Genomic DNA, 16,348 nt, shown 5'->3' on the forward strand with positions numbered 1-16,348 from the left:
TCCAATCAACCTGTTCATAGATATTATTACACACCTCTGGATCAGGTGGGACTTGAACCCAGGCCTCCCTGGTCAAGGGCAAGGACACTACCACTACACCACAAGACGGGACCATGTAAGTTTAAGGTTGAACTAGGGACCTTTAGAGCTTTGGCCTAATGCTCTCCCAACTGAGCTATTTCAGCAGTTAAAGCTTTTATTTAACCTATTTTTTCCCCTCATCAACCTGCTATTATTCTCTGCTGACGCAAGTGTTGACTTGAACCTGGGCATCCCAGAGCAGGGGTAGGGACACTGCCCCAAGACAGCCCTAAAGTAACATTCATACACAGCTGGGAATTGACCCAGGATCTCCTGTTTATTAAATAGGTCCTTTAACTAACAAAGCCACAGCACCAGCAGGGAACTTACTTTATAGATGGGCCATTAAAACAAAACAGAGTCAAATGTGTTGCTGGAAAAGCACAGCAGGTCAGGCAGCATCCGAGGAGCAGGAGAATCAACATTTCAGGCAAGAGCCCTTCATCAGGGAGAGCTCTTCATCATCATTAAAACAAAACACACTTTCCAATCTGCTTTCTTACCCAACAAAGATTACTTCTTTTCAAACATAAGTGGAGTTCTAATATCAATCCCCAGGCATCAGCAGCCTCATCACTGCTACTTAGTGAAACACTCTCAACTATGAGTCTGCAACCACTGTCTCTTTTGATGGATGTTGCACCTGCCAGTAGTAATGCATAGACACTATCCACAACTAAACTATTAAGCATATAATTGTTAATCAGTTCCTTGATGTTGTAGCATCTCTTTATTGCTGGACATCAGCTGAGGTGGAATTCAACTTCATTATACGCAATGAGAAGCAAAAGCAGAATCAAAATCATATCAGTCCTGAAGGATAAAAATGCATTATCAAAACAGGTTACAGAAGCAGTAAACTAATTATAATGGTGTCAAAAGAAAAAAATTTGGAACTTTCAATATAAAAAAGCTTCACTGTTTTCACTTTCCATTTGAACAATAATTGCATAAATGTAATTAAGATCATGGAAATGGCTAACCAGTAGAAATCGAAGCATTGGGAAAAGGACTGACTGCAACCCACCTATATCCATTCCCCTACACCTGACACTACGGGCAATTTAGCATGACCAATTCACCTAAGCTGCACATCTTTGGATTGTGGGAGGAAACCCACGCGGACATGGGGAGAATGTGCAAACTCCACACAGACAGTTGCCCCAGGTGGGAATTGAACGCGGGTCCCTGGCACTGTGAGGCAGCAGTGCTAACCATTGAGCCACGATGCCGCATTGCTGTGCACTCCTTTGCACTGTGAAGATCGCACTCACCCTGATGGTGATCTTGGCACACATTGGCAAGGTCCAGTGATGTGGTTTCCTCTGCTGTCCTGAGGAACAGGACATCACTCCTCTGAAACACCTGTCAACTAAGACATCCAGATCTCTGTCTGCAAAGTAGATCACCAATTTTGCTTTATCTGCCATGTCCGTGGAAAAGACAATGAATGGGTGCGCTACAGTGTTTTACAGATGCTGCGAGCACCAAAGATGTCAGTCCACTCCAGAATGTCCAGTGAATGGTGAGTTCTTCTGGTTATAGTAAGTGGTAGAATCAGGATGACATCCAATGAGGTGCCTTAGGTGCATGGTTGGTGGTTAATGAGGCTTAGGATGATACTGCAAGAGATCTCTCTAGATCTCATGGGGAGGTTTTCTACATGATACCTATCAAATTGGCAAAACCCAAATATTGTAAAATTCAGCCCAATCACTTTGACATTTTCAATATTTCATTCAAGGATATTTTCTAGTAATCCTGTATCGGATGTCAACCATCAGTTTAATGATTTAGCAACAGTAATTCTTCGTGGTTCATAATTTTACAAATGCATAATTTTATAATTTACAATATTACTTCTCTGGAAGCCAAGAAAATAACAAGCAATTTATTTACTTTTTTTGTACTTGATTTGGAATTACTTAAGTAAAAGTATTGCCTTCCTTGTTAATTAGTCACCTTCCATAGGACTGTAATTGAAATGAAGAGTTGTCAGATTACTTTAACTTTTTTTATTGATAAGGTTTTAAAGTCAGTACACTCTAGATAATTTACATAAAATATAAGGCTCAGGAAACATGGTCACCACTTTCGAGGTCAGTTCCTTTGGAAGTAATTTTTGACTTTGACTTTCTTTCTGGTTGTCAATCTTCACAGCAGCATGGGAGCGGTTTATGCAGCCTTTATTTAACTTTGCCTGTCTGATAAGGGTCAACGAGAGCATCACCAGCAATGCTACAAGTAACAGGAACAGCACCATCAGCAGCTGCAGTAGCCTTCTCCTCAGACACCAGCCTCTGAACTAGACAGAAATGAAGAAAGAGTTCTAGCTCAAAGGTGGTGAAGCCTCCAGCAAAGAGATATGAAGTCAGAGGATCAATCTTTTCAACATGACTGCACAACAGTGGCTGGAATCATTTAGATACAGAAAATAATAGAGGGTCAAACCCAACCACTTTGTGATTGACATCTGCACAGTGCTTGATGTTGTGGAAAGTAACTACTTAACAAGGACGGCTGGCGAATTCTGAGGGAAAGGTTAGAAGCCAGGGATCCCATTTAAAGGGAATCCAGCAGTCTAAACTGTGGCTGAATACAGAAAGCCTCAAAAGATGTATGAGAGGACCAGGGTGGACCAGGCCGATGAGGAAAGGCAACTCCACAATTTGATGATGTTCCCCTTGGAGTCATGGTAGCATTTGCAGGACCTGGCAAACATAAATGGTTCCCAGATAGCAGGAGGAACAGATCAGCTGCAGTGGCAAAGTGGGCAAAGCTAAAGGTGCCACACAAGATGTCCAGCCACAGTGTAATAAGGGGGACATGGATTCAGTACTGGAAATGATTCAGTGCCTGTTGCATTCCTATGGCACAATGACACAAATATTCTATAAAACGTTAAATAACATTGTTCAGTGGGCACTAGAGATGCCAGTTCATTCCAGAATATCCAGTGAATTGTGACATTTGGCTACAGGGTGTGGACACATTAGGCTGGCATCAACTCCCTTCTGACTGGATACTATTGTGCTACAATGTCTTCTGGACCTGTCCTGCTGGTGGGACGGATATACCTGGGGATGGCGACATTTTTGTTTGGGACATTGTCTCTAAAGTATGATTTCTGTGACTATCAGGCTGTTGCTTGACTAGTTTGTGAGATAACTCTCCCAATTATGGGATTAGCTTTCAGATGGTGTTAAGGAGGACTTTGCAGGGTTGTCGGGGTTGGATTTTCCATTGTACTTTCTGGTGCATAGGTAGATCCCAGAGGATCCATCTAGATTCATTGCATTTTTTGATCTTGATTTGTGATGGATATAACTGAAGCGTTGTCATAATTTGCCCAGACCAGGTAAGGACATCAGATTCCCTTCCCTAAAGGTTAATTGTGAACTAGCTGTAGTTTTACCATAGTTGTAACAGGGTCTTTAATTGATGTTTAATCCAAGGTTTTATTGAAATTAAATTCCACCATCTGTTGTGATGAAATTTGAACACAGATCTGCAGAATATTACCTGGATCTCTGAATCTCAGTGACAACACCACTATGCCATTGCCTCTGTTTTGTCATTCTTTGTTGGTTTCTAAAACCTTCCCAATCTTCTGACCTTACCACTAACCTTCACAGCACTGTATGCTATTTCTTTTAATTTGGTAACATCCCTAATTAATTTGCTATGGATGGTCTATGGTTTTGATGGAGTCTTTCTTCATCAGTGGAATAATTCTTTGTTGTAAATTATGAAATAACTCATTAAGTATCTGTCATTGCTCCTCTACCATCTTATATGCTATTCTGTTTCCCAGTTTAATTTCACCAACTCAATCTTTAAGTCAAAACAATTAATTGTTCTTAAACTTAAAATATGACCATAAGATGTAGGAGAAGTATGCCACTTGTAATGATTGGAAGGAGGTCAGTTAGGTGGCCCTCATAGAATATGATTTTCCTGATTGGGACTGCTAACCTGGTCCAAACAGGGAGTTCTGGCTGACAGATATAATTAGGAGTGACAAGGGTTTTGCTCACTCTCGGAGCTGGCTCTGAGCCAGCTGGGTCAGTGTCATGTAGTATGCACATGTAAATAAAGGGTGACTTGATGATGGGATAACGGCTTTTGTGGAGATATTACACCATTCATCTCATTTGAATGTGCTCCTCCATTCAATGAGATCACAGCTGATCTGATCATCTCACTCCATATTCATGTGGTTTCCCCATAATCTTTGATTCCCTTACCAATTAAAAGCTGCCAATCTCAGCCTTGAGTATACTTAACAACCCAATGTTTGTAGTCCTCTTGTGGTAAAGAATTCTACAAATTCATTACCCACATGAAAGAAGAAATTCCTGCTCATCACTGTCTTAAATGGGTAACACCTTACTTTGAGATTACGCCCTCTTGTCTGAGACTCTTCCACAAGGGGAAATTTCTGCATCCAATCTATCAGGTCTCCGAAGTATTTGGTACATTTCAGTAAGGTTGCCACTCATTATTCTAAATTCCATGAGTACAGTCCCAACCGATATATCATCTCCTCATAAGACAGTCCCTCCATCCCTCCATAGCCCAGTGAATCTTCATTGGTCTGCCTCCAGTGCAGATAAGAGGCCCAATGTAGATATACAGCTGCATAAAACTGTTCATAGCATTACTGTGCCTTGAGTAGTTTTTGCAAGACTTCCCTAATTTTATGCCTTGCTAGAATTTCACACTCAGTTCAAGGGTGAGCAACTAGCATCTCAGACGAGTATTCCTGAGTTCGACATAAGCAATTAGATCGGCATGAGAATAGATTCTGCCCTACTTTCTGGGCAGAAAGACTAAATCATATGACAGTTGATGAGCAGTGGCAATTTTTTATGCAGATACTCAATTGTTCCCACAAAAATATTTTCCAGAAAGGAAGAGAGGTAGTAAATGGGAAAGCATCCATGGCTAAACAAGGAAGTTAAAGATAACATAAAAGACAAAAACTATATTGTATACTATATTGCAAAGGCCACTTGCAGGCTGGACAATTGGCTAAATTTTAAAGATCAACAAAAGATTACTAATAAAAAAAAGAAAAGAGTAAGGTACATTATGAAAAAACTAGTACAAACTACAAAAATGTATAGCAAAAGCTTGTATCAGTATATGAAAAGGAAGATAGTGTTTAAGTGAATGTTGATTCCTTGGAGGATGAGTCTGGGGAGTTAATAGTGAGAAACGCAGAAATAGCAGAGACACTAAAGCAATATTTTGGCTCCACTTTCATGGTGGAGGATATTAGAACCTTCACAATAGTAAAATAAGAAGGTAAAATTGCCACAGTTCTACAAATCCACAGGGCTGCTCTCTCATTGGAGAAGAATGATTGGTGTTGGCTTAACCTGAGGATCTCACAGCTTAGGCAAGGAGTAAGCTTGAGAAGAAAGAACCTTCATGGTAACTTCAGCAATAGGATCAAGTAATGCAAAGGTTATAGAAAGGGAGGAACTTAGAATAATCATCATCACGAGAGAAAATGTGCGAGTAGCCTGTTAGGATTAAAAGCAGACAAGTAACCAGGGCCTAATGGGCTATAATAGGTCATAAAGTAAGTGGCAACAGAGATAGTGGCTCCATTTGTTATATTATTCTAAAATTTCCTGGATGTGAGAAAGATTCCAGGGGATTGGAAAAATCCTAATATAATACTCTTATTCAAGTTTGTGAGAAGATTTGTAGCTCGGATGCTCGTTGTTGTGGTTCTGTTTGCCGAGCTGGGAATTTGTGTTGCAGACGTTTCGTCCCCTGTCTAGGTGAGATCCTTAGTGCTTGGGAGCCTCCTGTGAAGCGGTTCTGTGATCTTTCCTCCGGCATTTATAGTGGTTTGTCTCTGCCGGTTCTGGTTGTCAGTTCCAGCTGTCCGCTGCAGTGGCCGGTGTATTGGGTCCAGGTCGATGTGTTTGTTGATAGAATCTGTGGATGAGTGCCATGCCTCTAGGAATTCCCTGGCTGTTCTCTGTTTGGCTTGTCCTATAATAGTAGTTTTGACCCAGTCGAACTCATGTTGCCTGTCACCTGTGTGTGTGGCTACTTTCGTTTCGTGGCTAGTTGGTGTTCATGGATACAGATCGTTAGCTGTCTTCCTGTTTGTCCTATGTAGTGTTTTGTGCAGTCCTTGCATGGGATTTTGTAGCGAACAGAACCACAACAACCTTTATTCAAAATTGGATGGAGGAAGAAAGTAAGAAATTGTAGACCACTTGCTACAATATCTATTGTTGGGAAATTTGTACAATCTATAATTAAGAAAATAATAACAGGACATTTGGAGAGACAAAACCCAAAACATCAGAGTCATCATGGTTTTATGAACAAGAGATTGTGTATGATAAATTTGTAAGAGTTATTTGAAAATATAACAAACAAAATGGATAATAGGTAACCTCTACATGTCAAATGCCTGGACTTCCAAAAAGCATTTGATAAAGTATCGAATAAAGGTAAATACACAAGATAAGATCACAAGGGGTTGGGATAATTTGTTAAGCAGGATAGAAGATTGGTTTACCAACAGAAAGCAGACAGGTTGCATAAATGTGTCTTTTTCTAGTTGGCAAGGTGTAACTTGTGGGGTGCCTCAGGATTTTGTCCTTGGGTCCTGACTATTTACAATGTATATGACTGATTTGATAGAAGATAGTCCAGCCAAATTTTCAGATGACACTAAAATAGGTGGGAAAGTATGATGCATTAAGTATTAAGAAATTTACAAATGCATATGGATAGGTTAGCTGAATGGGCCAAAATTTAGTAGATGTAGTTTAACATAGATAACTGTAAGCTTATCCATTTTGGTCAGAAGAATAGAAAGGCATTTTTTCATTTAAATGGAGAGAGATTTTAGAGTGCTTCATTGCAGAGAGATCTGGATGTCCTTGTGCATGAATCACAGAAAACTAATATGCAGCTACAGCAGGTAATAAGGAAGGCAAATGGAATTTTGGCATTTGATGCAAAAGATATAAAATATAAAAGGAAGTGTTGCTTCAACTGTACAAGGCATTAGTGAGACTGTACCTGGAGTTTTGTGTACAGTTTTGTTCCCCTACTTGAGGAGGAACACAGTTGCATTGGAGGCAGTTCAGAGGAGGTTCACTTGATTGATTCCAGAGGTGATGGAAGTGTCTTCAGAAGAGACATTGAGGAGTTTAGGCCTACACTTTCTGTAGTTTGGAAGAATAGGAAGAGATCTAATTGGTCTGCATCAGACACAAAGAACATTGAAATGTAGACACAGAGAGATTGTTTCCATGTCTAGGCATTCTAGAATGAAAGGTCATAGTTTTAGGACAAGGGGTAGCAGAATTAAAACAGAGATGAGGAGAAATTACAAAGAGTCATAGAGGTGTACAGTATGGAAACAGGCCCATCAGTTCAACTTGTCCATGCTGAGCAGATATCCTCACCTAATCTAGTCCCATTTCCCAGCACTTGGCCCATATCCTTCTAAGCTCTTCCTAATCATATACCCATCCAGATGGCTTTTAAATGTTGTAATTGTACCAGCCTTTACCACTTCCTCTGGTAGTTCATTCCATACACACACCACCCTCTGCATGAGAAAGTTGCCCCTTAGGTCCCTTTTAAATTTTTCCCCTCTCACCCTAAACCTATGCCCTCTAGTTCTGGATTCCCCCACCCCAAGGAAAAGAACCTATCTATTTACCCTATCCATGTCTCTCATTATTTTATAAACCTCTATAAGGTAACACCTCAACCTCTGACGATCCAGGGAAAACAGCCCCAGCCTATTCAGCCTCTCCTTGTAGCTCCAATCCTCCAAGCCTGGCAACATTCTTGTAAAACTTTTCTGAACTCTTTCAAGTTTCACAACATTCTACTGATAGGAGGGAGACCGGAATCATACAAAATAGACCAGAATTGCATACAATCTTTCAAAGCGTTGTGAATCTGTGGAATTCAGTACTCCAGAGTGGAGTGGATGCAGGAACATTGAGTAAATTTAAGGAGATAGACAGATTTTTATTTAATGATAGGTTAAAGGTTATGGAGAGTAAGCAGGAAAGTGTAGTTGAGGCCAAGATATAATGATACTGAATGGCAGGACAAGTTCTATGGCTGAATTCCTATCCCTGCTCACCGTTACTATGTTCTTGAATGTAGACATATTAGCAGAACAAACAGGGCACAAACAGAGAAGAAAGGGTTAATACAAATGGTCATCTTCCAGAATTACAAAAGAATCACACAGCTCGGTGAAACAATAACAATGCTGTATGAACGACGCTAGGCCGGGAGCATATTGTTCCTTTCCCATGAGAAAAAAGCCAGATGTGCCATCCTAAGACATTAAAACATCATACAGGGGCAATAAACAAATAGGGTGTTCCAGTCAGAAAAGATTAGGATATCCCATCAAAACAAGATTAAAAACATAGCAATTGGCCATCTGTTTAGCTTCCATTCTCTTTCTGTACATATGCCCTGATATTAATTTACTTTTCAAACATCATAGATGGAATTTGACCATCATTAGATGAATATAATCATATGTATTGCAAACAGTTGGTACATTCAACTAATGTAACTTTCACATAAAAAGAACATAACATCACCGTTTTGTAACAGCTCTGGGCAATCCATTTTTCCCACAGGACAAATGGCTCTCCCTTACAAATGCACGAATGAACCTCAGTTAAGCTTTCAAGTGTCTGCATTTGGTTTTGTAAATGGAGTTAAAATAAGTAAAAACTTACCCTTTCTTCAAGCTTACATTATATTTCATTACACTGCAGCAAACCAGGTGTGTGGGTGGTGCATTAAAATGCTGGGCAACCAGAAAGTTGGGATGATGTTTGCAAACTTACAGGAGGCATCTCACAAATCGCAAAGCAGCCACACAGTCTGTATTGGTCACCTCAGAGAAGAGGAAGCTGTATTATGGGTAATAAATACAGTATCCGAAATGAAGTGGAAGTAAAGTCTTGCTTTTTACCTGGATGCCTTACCTGTTGTGCCTTTATGCCTCCAAATTCAAACATGATACAGTAAGATTTTTAAATTAAAATCCTAAGTAATTGCTCACAAAAGATTTCTTTCCAGTCTTGATCATTTCCAGCCTTTTGCATTAAAAATGTAATTATTAAATATGTTGAATTAAGCGACATAAAGCAATGAATTGGGATTGCAGTCTTAGATAAAAGAAAACTATTGGAACATTTGAATTAAGTAACTCTGAAGTAAAAGTAGATAGTAAATGACTAAAAACTATAATTATGTTCCCAAAATTAATATTTTGAAAAAGACTATTTTTTAAAAACTTCAACAGATGTAATTGATATGCTGTTATAATACGCTCACTTTTGGAACTCAATACATAAACAACAAGATAAGGGAGTTCCAATTTTGATCAATAATTCATGTTGGCCATTATGACTAATCACAAGATAAACAGAATCATCGATTATGGCTACAGTCACATTTAGGAGAAAGTGAGGACTGCAGATGCTGGAGATCAGAGCTGAAAATGTGTTGCTGGAAAAGCACAGCAGGTCAGGCAGCATCCAAGGAACAGGAGAATCGACTTTTCAGGCATGAGCCCTTCTTCAGGAAGGGCTTATTCCTGAAGAAGGGCTCATGCCCGAAACATCGATTTTCCTGTTCCTTGGATGCTGCCTGACCTGCTGTGCTTTTCTAGCAACACATTTTCAGCTACAGTCACATTTAGTGGCAGTATATGGAAGAAATTACCAAAAAGCACCAAACTCATTTAACATACACATGAAAAGTGTTTTAGGGTCTTTTGTGTTTGCATTTTCTCTAGCTTAAGACTTATAAATTATAGATTTCCTTTGAACTTATTTTTAGTATTTTTCAACTGCACAACTTTAAAGGAGCTTGGTGCTTTTTGGTAGCAGCCCTGAGTTCTGGAAGTTGTTAACTTGTGCCATCAGCTGCCACTACATGGTATTGCAGCTTTAGCAATTGATTCCATTTGTTTTGTGATTGATTGCAATGATCAACATGAATTATTAAACAAAATTGTTCTATTTGTATAAGATCAATGTACTTCTACATCTGATTAAAATTTGGAGCAGTTCCCTCAGTTTCATTCTCTTGCTCACAGCTATTCTCCTGATAATTAGAGATCTCTGGTAAACATCAGCCAAAATCTACGAATGAAGGGTGTAAAACAATTTAGGGATGTACAGCTTAGTGCAGATACCATGTCAATTCCCAGAACAGCAGCTGACAGCTGTATTCTAACTTCTTGTCTTGCAATTTCCCATGCACGTCAGGAATAACTGAAACTATGAAGATAACTTTCAGTTCAAGTAATTTTAGCTTCTGAGGTTATTTATTTCTTCATCCCACCCCAGCATTTACAAGAAAGATAAATAATGCTGTTTAAATGCTGTGCCTTACCTCTTCTCCTTTAGGTGTAGATAAATCCCCTTCCTTCAGAATCAGGGACAAGGGTGGGGGGGACTTGTAACATTGTACCTTCCTAATGAGAGTTACTTAACTAAAAATTCGATAGACAATGCTGAATAATAATTTCATACAAAATGATCATAAAAATGAAAAGAAAGCTGTAATCTTACTGTCCTGTTGCTTTTCTTTTGGTAACTGATTTGATATTGAAATCATCTATTTTAATTAAAATTTCACACTCTGACCTGTATTGCTAGGATTAAATCAGAGAAAGTTGCTTGCTATCTTTACTCAGGTCTCAGAGACCTCATTGTGAAATTATTAGCTTACACTTTCACTAATCAGCCACTCAAAAATTTTACAACTAATTATGCAATGACATGTCTAACAGATGTGCTTTTATAATTTTTTTTACTGCATCTATACCAATCAGGCAATTAGTTTGATCCAGATTTCTACAACATAGAAGGCTGAATATTACAGGGTTTTTTTTTGTCTAAGTCATGTCAGGTGTGGTGGAGTGACACTTGCTGAAAGATCAAGCAAGATTCTCGTTGTATCTTACCAAACTTGCCATATTAATTGGCATTTCAGCTCCATAGTGAGTATAATGTCTGACTTCTGCTCCACCTTTCCATGCACTGCTCACAAAGAAACTCACCATTCACTGAATATTCGTCCTAAGACCAACACCCACTTCATCTGTGCTATCTTTCAAAGCCCACAGTGCACCTGCAGGAGTGCAGATATATGGAAGCAACCCTGCTCTGTCATGAGAGGAGTCAGGAGAGGATTTGGAGGTCCTTCTTGACAAAGTGATTGAGGCGAGAGAAGTTCTCTTTCCAGAGAATTGGCAGAGGACGCCGTGCCACCACACTGCACCAGCCTGATTGGAGATTGTCACCTGCATTAGCGTCATCTCCATGATGAGGACTAGTCTGCAGTGCAGGCAGAAGGTGAATGACCCTTTTCACTCTGCCATCCTAAGTGTCATACTCGTCTGTCTGCTATTTCACATTCACTCTATTTCTGCTACCAAACCTACCTCCCAAAAAGGCTCATCCTGACACTCCCTTTGCTGCACGCAACAACTTCCCTCATTCGCCATCGTTACTTCCCTCATGCTTCCATGCCCACTAAGTCTGCATGCCCATCACACTGCCTCCTCACTCCCTCACAGCATCTCAACCCCCTGCCCCCCCATGTGTACCAGTCCTAATAGCCGTGCTACCCTCTTTTGTCTGAATCATTTGCGCGTTTCTGTCATTACAAGAGAAGAGAGTCCATAACAGGACAGAGTGACTTGGACAGGTGGGTGGATGGGGAGGGGGGAGACGCTAGATATCTATGTCCTCGCTTCATCCAGTAAAGAGTATTTACCCTGACAGGAGAAGATTGGGACCGCTCCAATGGAGATGCAGAGACATTCATACCAACACCCAAAATAAGTGACATTTGTCATCCCCCTGCAATGGCCACATTAACCAGGCAGTCAGTGCAGTCTGCCTCCATGGACAGGGGAGCAATTCAACACCCTCAAAGGCTGATGGAGAGTTGACAATGGCTGCACTCCTTTGCCTCCTAGTACAGGTGACTCTCCCCACAAGGGGAAAGGATGGTGCCAGGAGGCACACAGTCAGAGGAGGAACTACACAAAAGCCTTTTGATAATATCCACTTAGAAGACTGCAGAGCTAGTCAGGCCTTCCACCTCCAATTTGCCAGTCCACTCTCTGAGCCCTAGAAGTTACAGCCCAGGAATGTCTCCTTACAAGGGGTAAGCTCACCCTCAGCAGGCCTGGTCTGTCCAGACCCAAATGCCCCAAGGTCACTGAACCAAAGCTTCAAAACGGAAGAAGTTGCCTCTACCACATTTGTGGTATGAGGGAGCTCAGTGCAGTGCAACAAGAGGGACAGGAAGATAAAAGTGTACTTAGGACACATGGGGGTAATGGCTAAAAATGTTTTATATAGAGAGGTTTGTCTTCCACTATGCAAATAGTTTCTTCATTTCATGACCCTTGTTTATTTGCCATTCACATAGTTGTTCCCTGGGGCATAGGTGCTTCATTGAACACTGCGCCACGCCTTGACCATTAAGGAGGCATAAAAATTAAGGGGATTGTGATGAACACTAAATACATTATGTGAGAGCGGGGGCAACAATACATGCATAGCATTGGCTGACTCTGACACCTTGTGTCTCCTCTCCTTCGACTTTGCCTCCTATCCGGCTGGCTGTGTGTGTGTGCAGGAGTATGTATCTCAGAGCGACAGTGCTAAGGAAAGCAAGACAGAGTGTCAATGTTGCAGGATGGTCAGGGAGTAGACTCCCTGAATACATGTGTTGCCAAAGTATCATGTATTCATGGCCAATGTGATTCCCTTGCAAACACTCAGTGACTAGTTGCAAATGCAGTCCCTTCCTTCATCTGTTGGCTCACTTACGTCATTCACTGTGAGTGCCTCCTTGGCTGTTATTCCCAAAAGCTATGCACATTCTTCACAACTGGGATGCCAGAGAGTACTCCTTTGCCAGTGGCTTTCAGCTTCTATGTTAACATGCCACTGCGAGCCCCAACACCACCTTCTCCTTTCAAGATGCCCTTTCTGTCCAACAGACAGATTTTATACTTCTCCAAATCATCACCCAATCTTTGGAATTGCAAACAACCTAACTACCTGTCCTTCCCGCTTTCCTCAGCACTCCTCTCCCTTAATTTCTATGAAAGGAGGCATGGGTGTCCCATAGATCTCAAGCAGCCTCACCTGCCAGTGCTTGCCCTTACCTGCTGAGGCCCCAATCTAGTGGATACAAACATCCTTGATGGCATCATCGCTAACCCCTGTACTGGCCCCCATGTCGACATGGGACTGACTGTGACCTGTTCCTGGAGCAGAGTGGCATAGTGTCCCTGAGCAAAGCCACCCCGACCAGACATCTGACTGTGTACAAAGCCTGGAATTAGTATGGGAGGCTGCCCTTAACTAATTGTACTGGGTCCCCTGACTGACAGTACCCTCAAGACTCACACTGTGGACTACTACCCTTAGACTTTTAGATGAGGCAAAAAGGAAAAGGAGGTGATGTAGCTTTTGTTAGGAAAGTGCCGTAGTGAAAAATGAGCACTGGAGATCAAGTGTTGAATTAGTCTGGGTAGAAATAAAAAAAATCAAAGAAAAAAGTCCCTGCTGGGAATAATCTATAGGTTCCCTAACAGTAGTCCTGCAGTGGGTACAAAATAAACCAGGAAATACTAGGGGCTTGTAAGAAAGTTACAGCAATAACCATGGCTAAGTTAAAAAATACATATATTTCTATTGAAAAATTGATTTTTTAATATTACAACAAATACAAAACAATGCAATTCAAAACAATACAAAGAAAGAACACCAAAAAAATTTTAAAAACCCAAACCGCCCTCAAGTACAAATGTATAAATATGTATAGAAAGATATTTAATAAAAACCCCCAACTACTTAACTAAATAATAATAACTAACAACAAACTAATAAATAAAATAATACAGCTCAGCTAGACAAAACACTAACTCTCAAATATCGAGAGCATTAACTTTCACATATTCGTACGTTCGCAGCTCCCCCTCTCTGGATATTGGACTCATAAAGCACAATTATTACGGCTAAATAAAAGCCCTTATTAGTGTGGAAGTCAAATCTGTGTCCAGGTATTCCAAAAATGGCCACCATGTCTTCTACAAATTCTCAGTTTTGTGGTGTATCATACTTGTGAGAAAATCCAAGGGGATATGCTCCATAACAATCTTCCACCAACCCAATAGTCCTGGGGATTTTTGAATACCCAACCTAGCAAGATTTTCTTTCTTGCGCAGAAAGTAAGGATGTTGAAAAGGTTTTCTTATGCGCATCTACAGGGATCACACTGGGCAGGCCAAGAAGAAGAGAGATCAGGTCCTTCTCCACCCTTACACCCAAAATCCCCTCCATTGCACCTGCCGCAGCACTCCAGTATGTTTGAAGCCTGCCACAGGACCAGAGACAATGGGTAAGAGGGCCTGTACAGACCTTACACTTGGGACATGTTGAAGATACTCCTGGTTTAAATTTTGACAAACGATCCAGAGCCAAGTGGACCCTGTGGAGAATTTGGCAGAGGGAAAAGTGTAGCTTTATTCCTGATGAAGGGCTTTTGCCCGAAACGTCGATTTCACTGCTCCTTGGATGCTGCATGAACTGCTGTGCTCTTCCAGCAACACTACCCAGAATCTGGTTTCCAGTATCTGCAATCATTGTTTTTACCCTGTGGAGAATCTTCAACTGTAAAGCATGGGTCCTATTGCAAATTGATATCTTCCCATGCCTCTGAGGAGACCTCAACGCCTAGCTCTCTCTCCCACACACTGCAGAGTTGATCGAACTCATCTGAGGGGGAAACCCCCAATTGATGATATAAAGTGCTAACAGAAAGTATACTCTTAGCAGTGAGCACCCCCCTCTCCATGTAGGATTTGTAGGGATCAGTCAAAAGTGTAGTCTTTTTTTGAATAAAATCCCTAACTTGAAAAAACGAAAGAGGTCTCTGTTAGATAGCTTGCATTTCCATGCTAACTGATCAAAGGCATCATTGTGTCTCCCTCAAATAAATCACCCATGCAAAACACACCCCTAGCGGAAATAGGGTCCCCACAAGCCCAATCACTCACCTAAGATAAAAGCGAGCTTAGTTGATAGTTTTTAATGTCTGGGAGATCCACTGCACCCAATCTGTGAGGCAATTGCAGTTTAGCTAACTTCATAAGGGATCGCTTACGATGCCAAATAAAAGAGCTCAACCAGCTGTTCAGTCTCCTGAACCTTTGCTTATTGAAAATCAGGGGGAGCATCTGTATTGGGTATAATAGACGGGGGAGAATATTCATCTTAATAAGCACTATCTGACCTAACCATGAGACTGGAAGTGCCTCCCATCTTTGAATGTCTTGTTTGATTTTGTCGAGTAATTGAACAAAATTAGCTTTTTAACAATCGATCAAGAACTGGAGTAATGAATATGCCCAAATATGTAAAACTCCCCTGTGACCACTAAGATGGAAATTGAAATTCACCCTCAAGACCTAGCACCTTAATAAGACCATCCATAGGCTTAGCCTCTAACTTTGCAAAATTTATCTTGTACCCCGAAAAAGTGCCAAACGAGCTGATGCATTGTTTCAGACGAGGCACCGAAACTGCTAGATTTGACAAAAAAAATGAGGACATTAGATCCAATAATTGTTTAGTTTGTACAGAAAGTATCAGGGGGCCTTTGGGCAACCTGTCTACAGTGGGATCCATAAGACAATTAAAATCTCCCCCTATAATGACATGCCGGGACTCCAGACTGATCAATTTAAAGAACACATCTACCAGAAATTTGAGGGGATGGGCCGGAGGGCATTAGACATTTAAAACATCATATTCTTCTCCATTTATCAGGGCTTTGACAATTACAAACCACCCATGTGTGTCTTTAACACACTCTAGTAACTTAAATGGGAGATTCCTCCTAAATATAGCCACTCCCCTACTTCTGGTAATAAAAGATGAAAAGTAAACCCAGTCAAAGCCATTCTGCTGTAGTTTCAAATGCTCCCCATCATCCAAGTGTGTCTCCTGTAATAAAGCAATATCTACCTTTTCCTTTCTAAGACTTGAAAGTATGTTCTTCTTCATAATTGATGAGTGACTCCCCTTGAAATTCCAGGTACACCATTTAATCAAGTCATTAGCCATAACCTTTTGCAGTAACATTTAGATTCCAGAGAGGAGGAACCTGAATTACAAATCGCCAAGCCTTAGTGTCACAAGAT

At 40.8% G+C, this 16,348-nt stretch overlaps 1 long non-coding RNA gene across 1 annotated transcript in view; it reads right to left on the reverse strand.

Annotated features, from left to right (window-relative positions):
- Positions 1 to 2,257: 2,257 nt before the first annotated feature.
- Positions 2,258 to 16,348, reverse strand: part of LOC122564352 — a 100,743-nt gene continuing 86,652 nt past the window's right edge. The window contains exon 3 of the long non-coding RNA XR_006315886.1: positions 2,258 to 2,386. This is a non-coding gene — a long non-coding RNA (uncharacterized LOC122564352). The remainder of the gene's footprint in view (positions 2,387 to 16,348) is intronic.

This window comes from Chiloscyllium plagiosum, chromosome 29, assembly GCF_004010195.1.
Source record: "Chiloscyllium plagiosum isolate BGI_BamShark_2017 chromosome 29, ASM401019v2, whole genome shotgun sequence".
NCBI lineage: Eukaryota > Metazoa > Chordata > Chondrichthyes > Orectolobiformes > Hemiscylliidae > Chiloscyllium > Chiloscyllium plagiosum.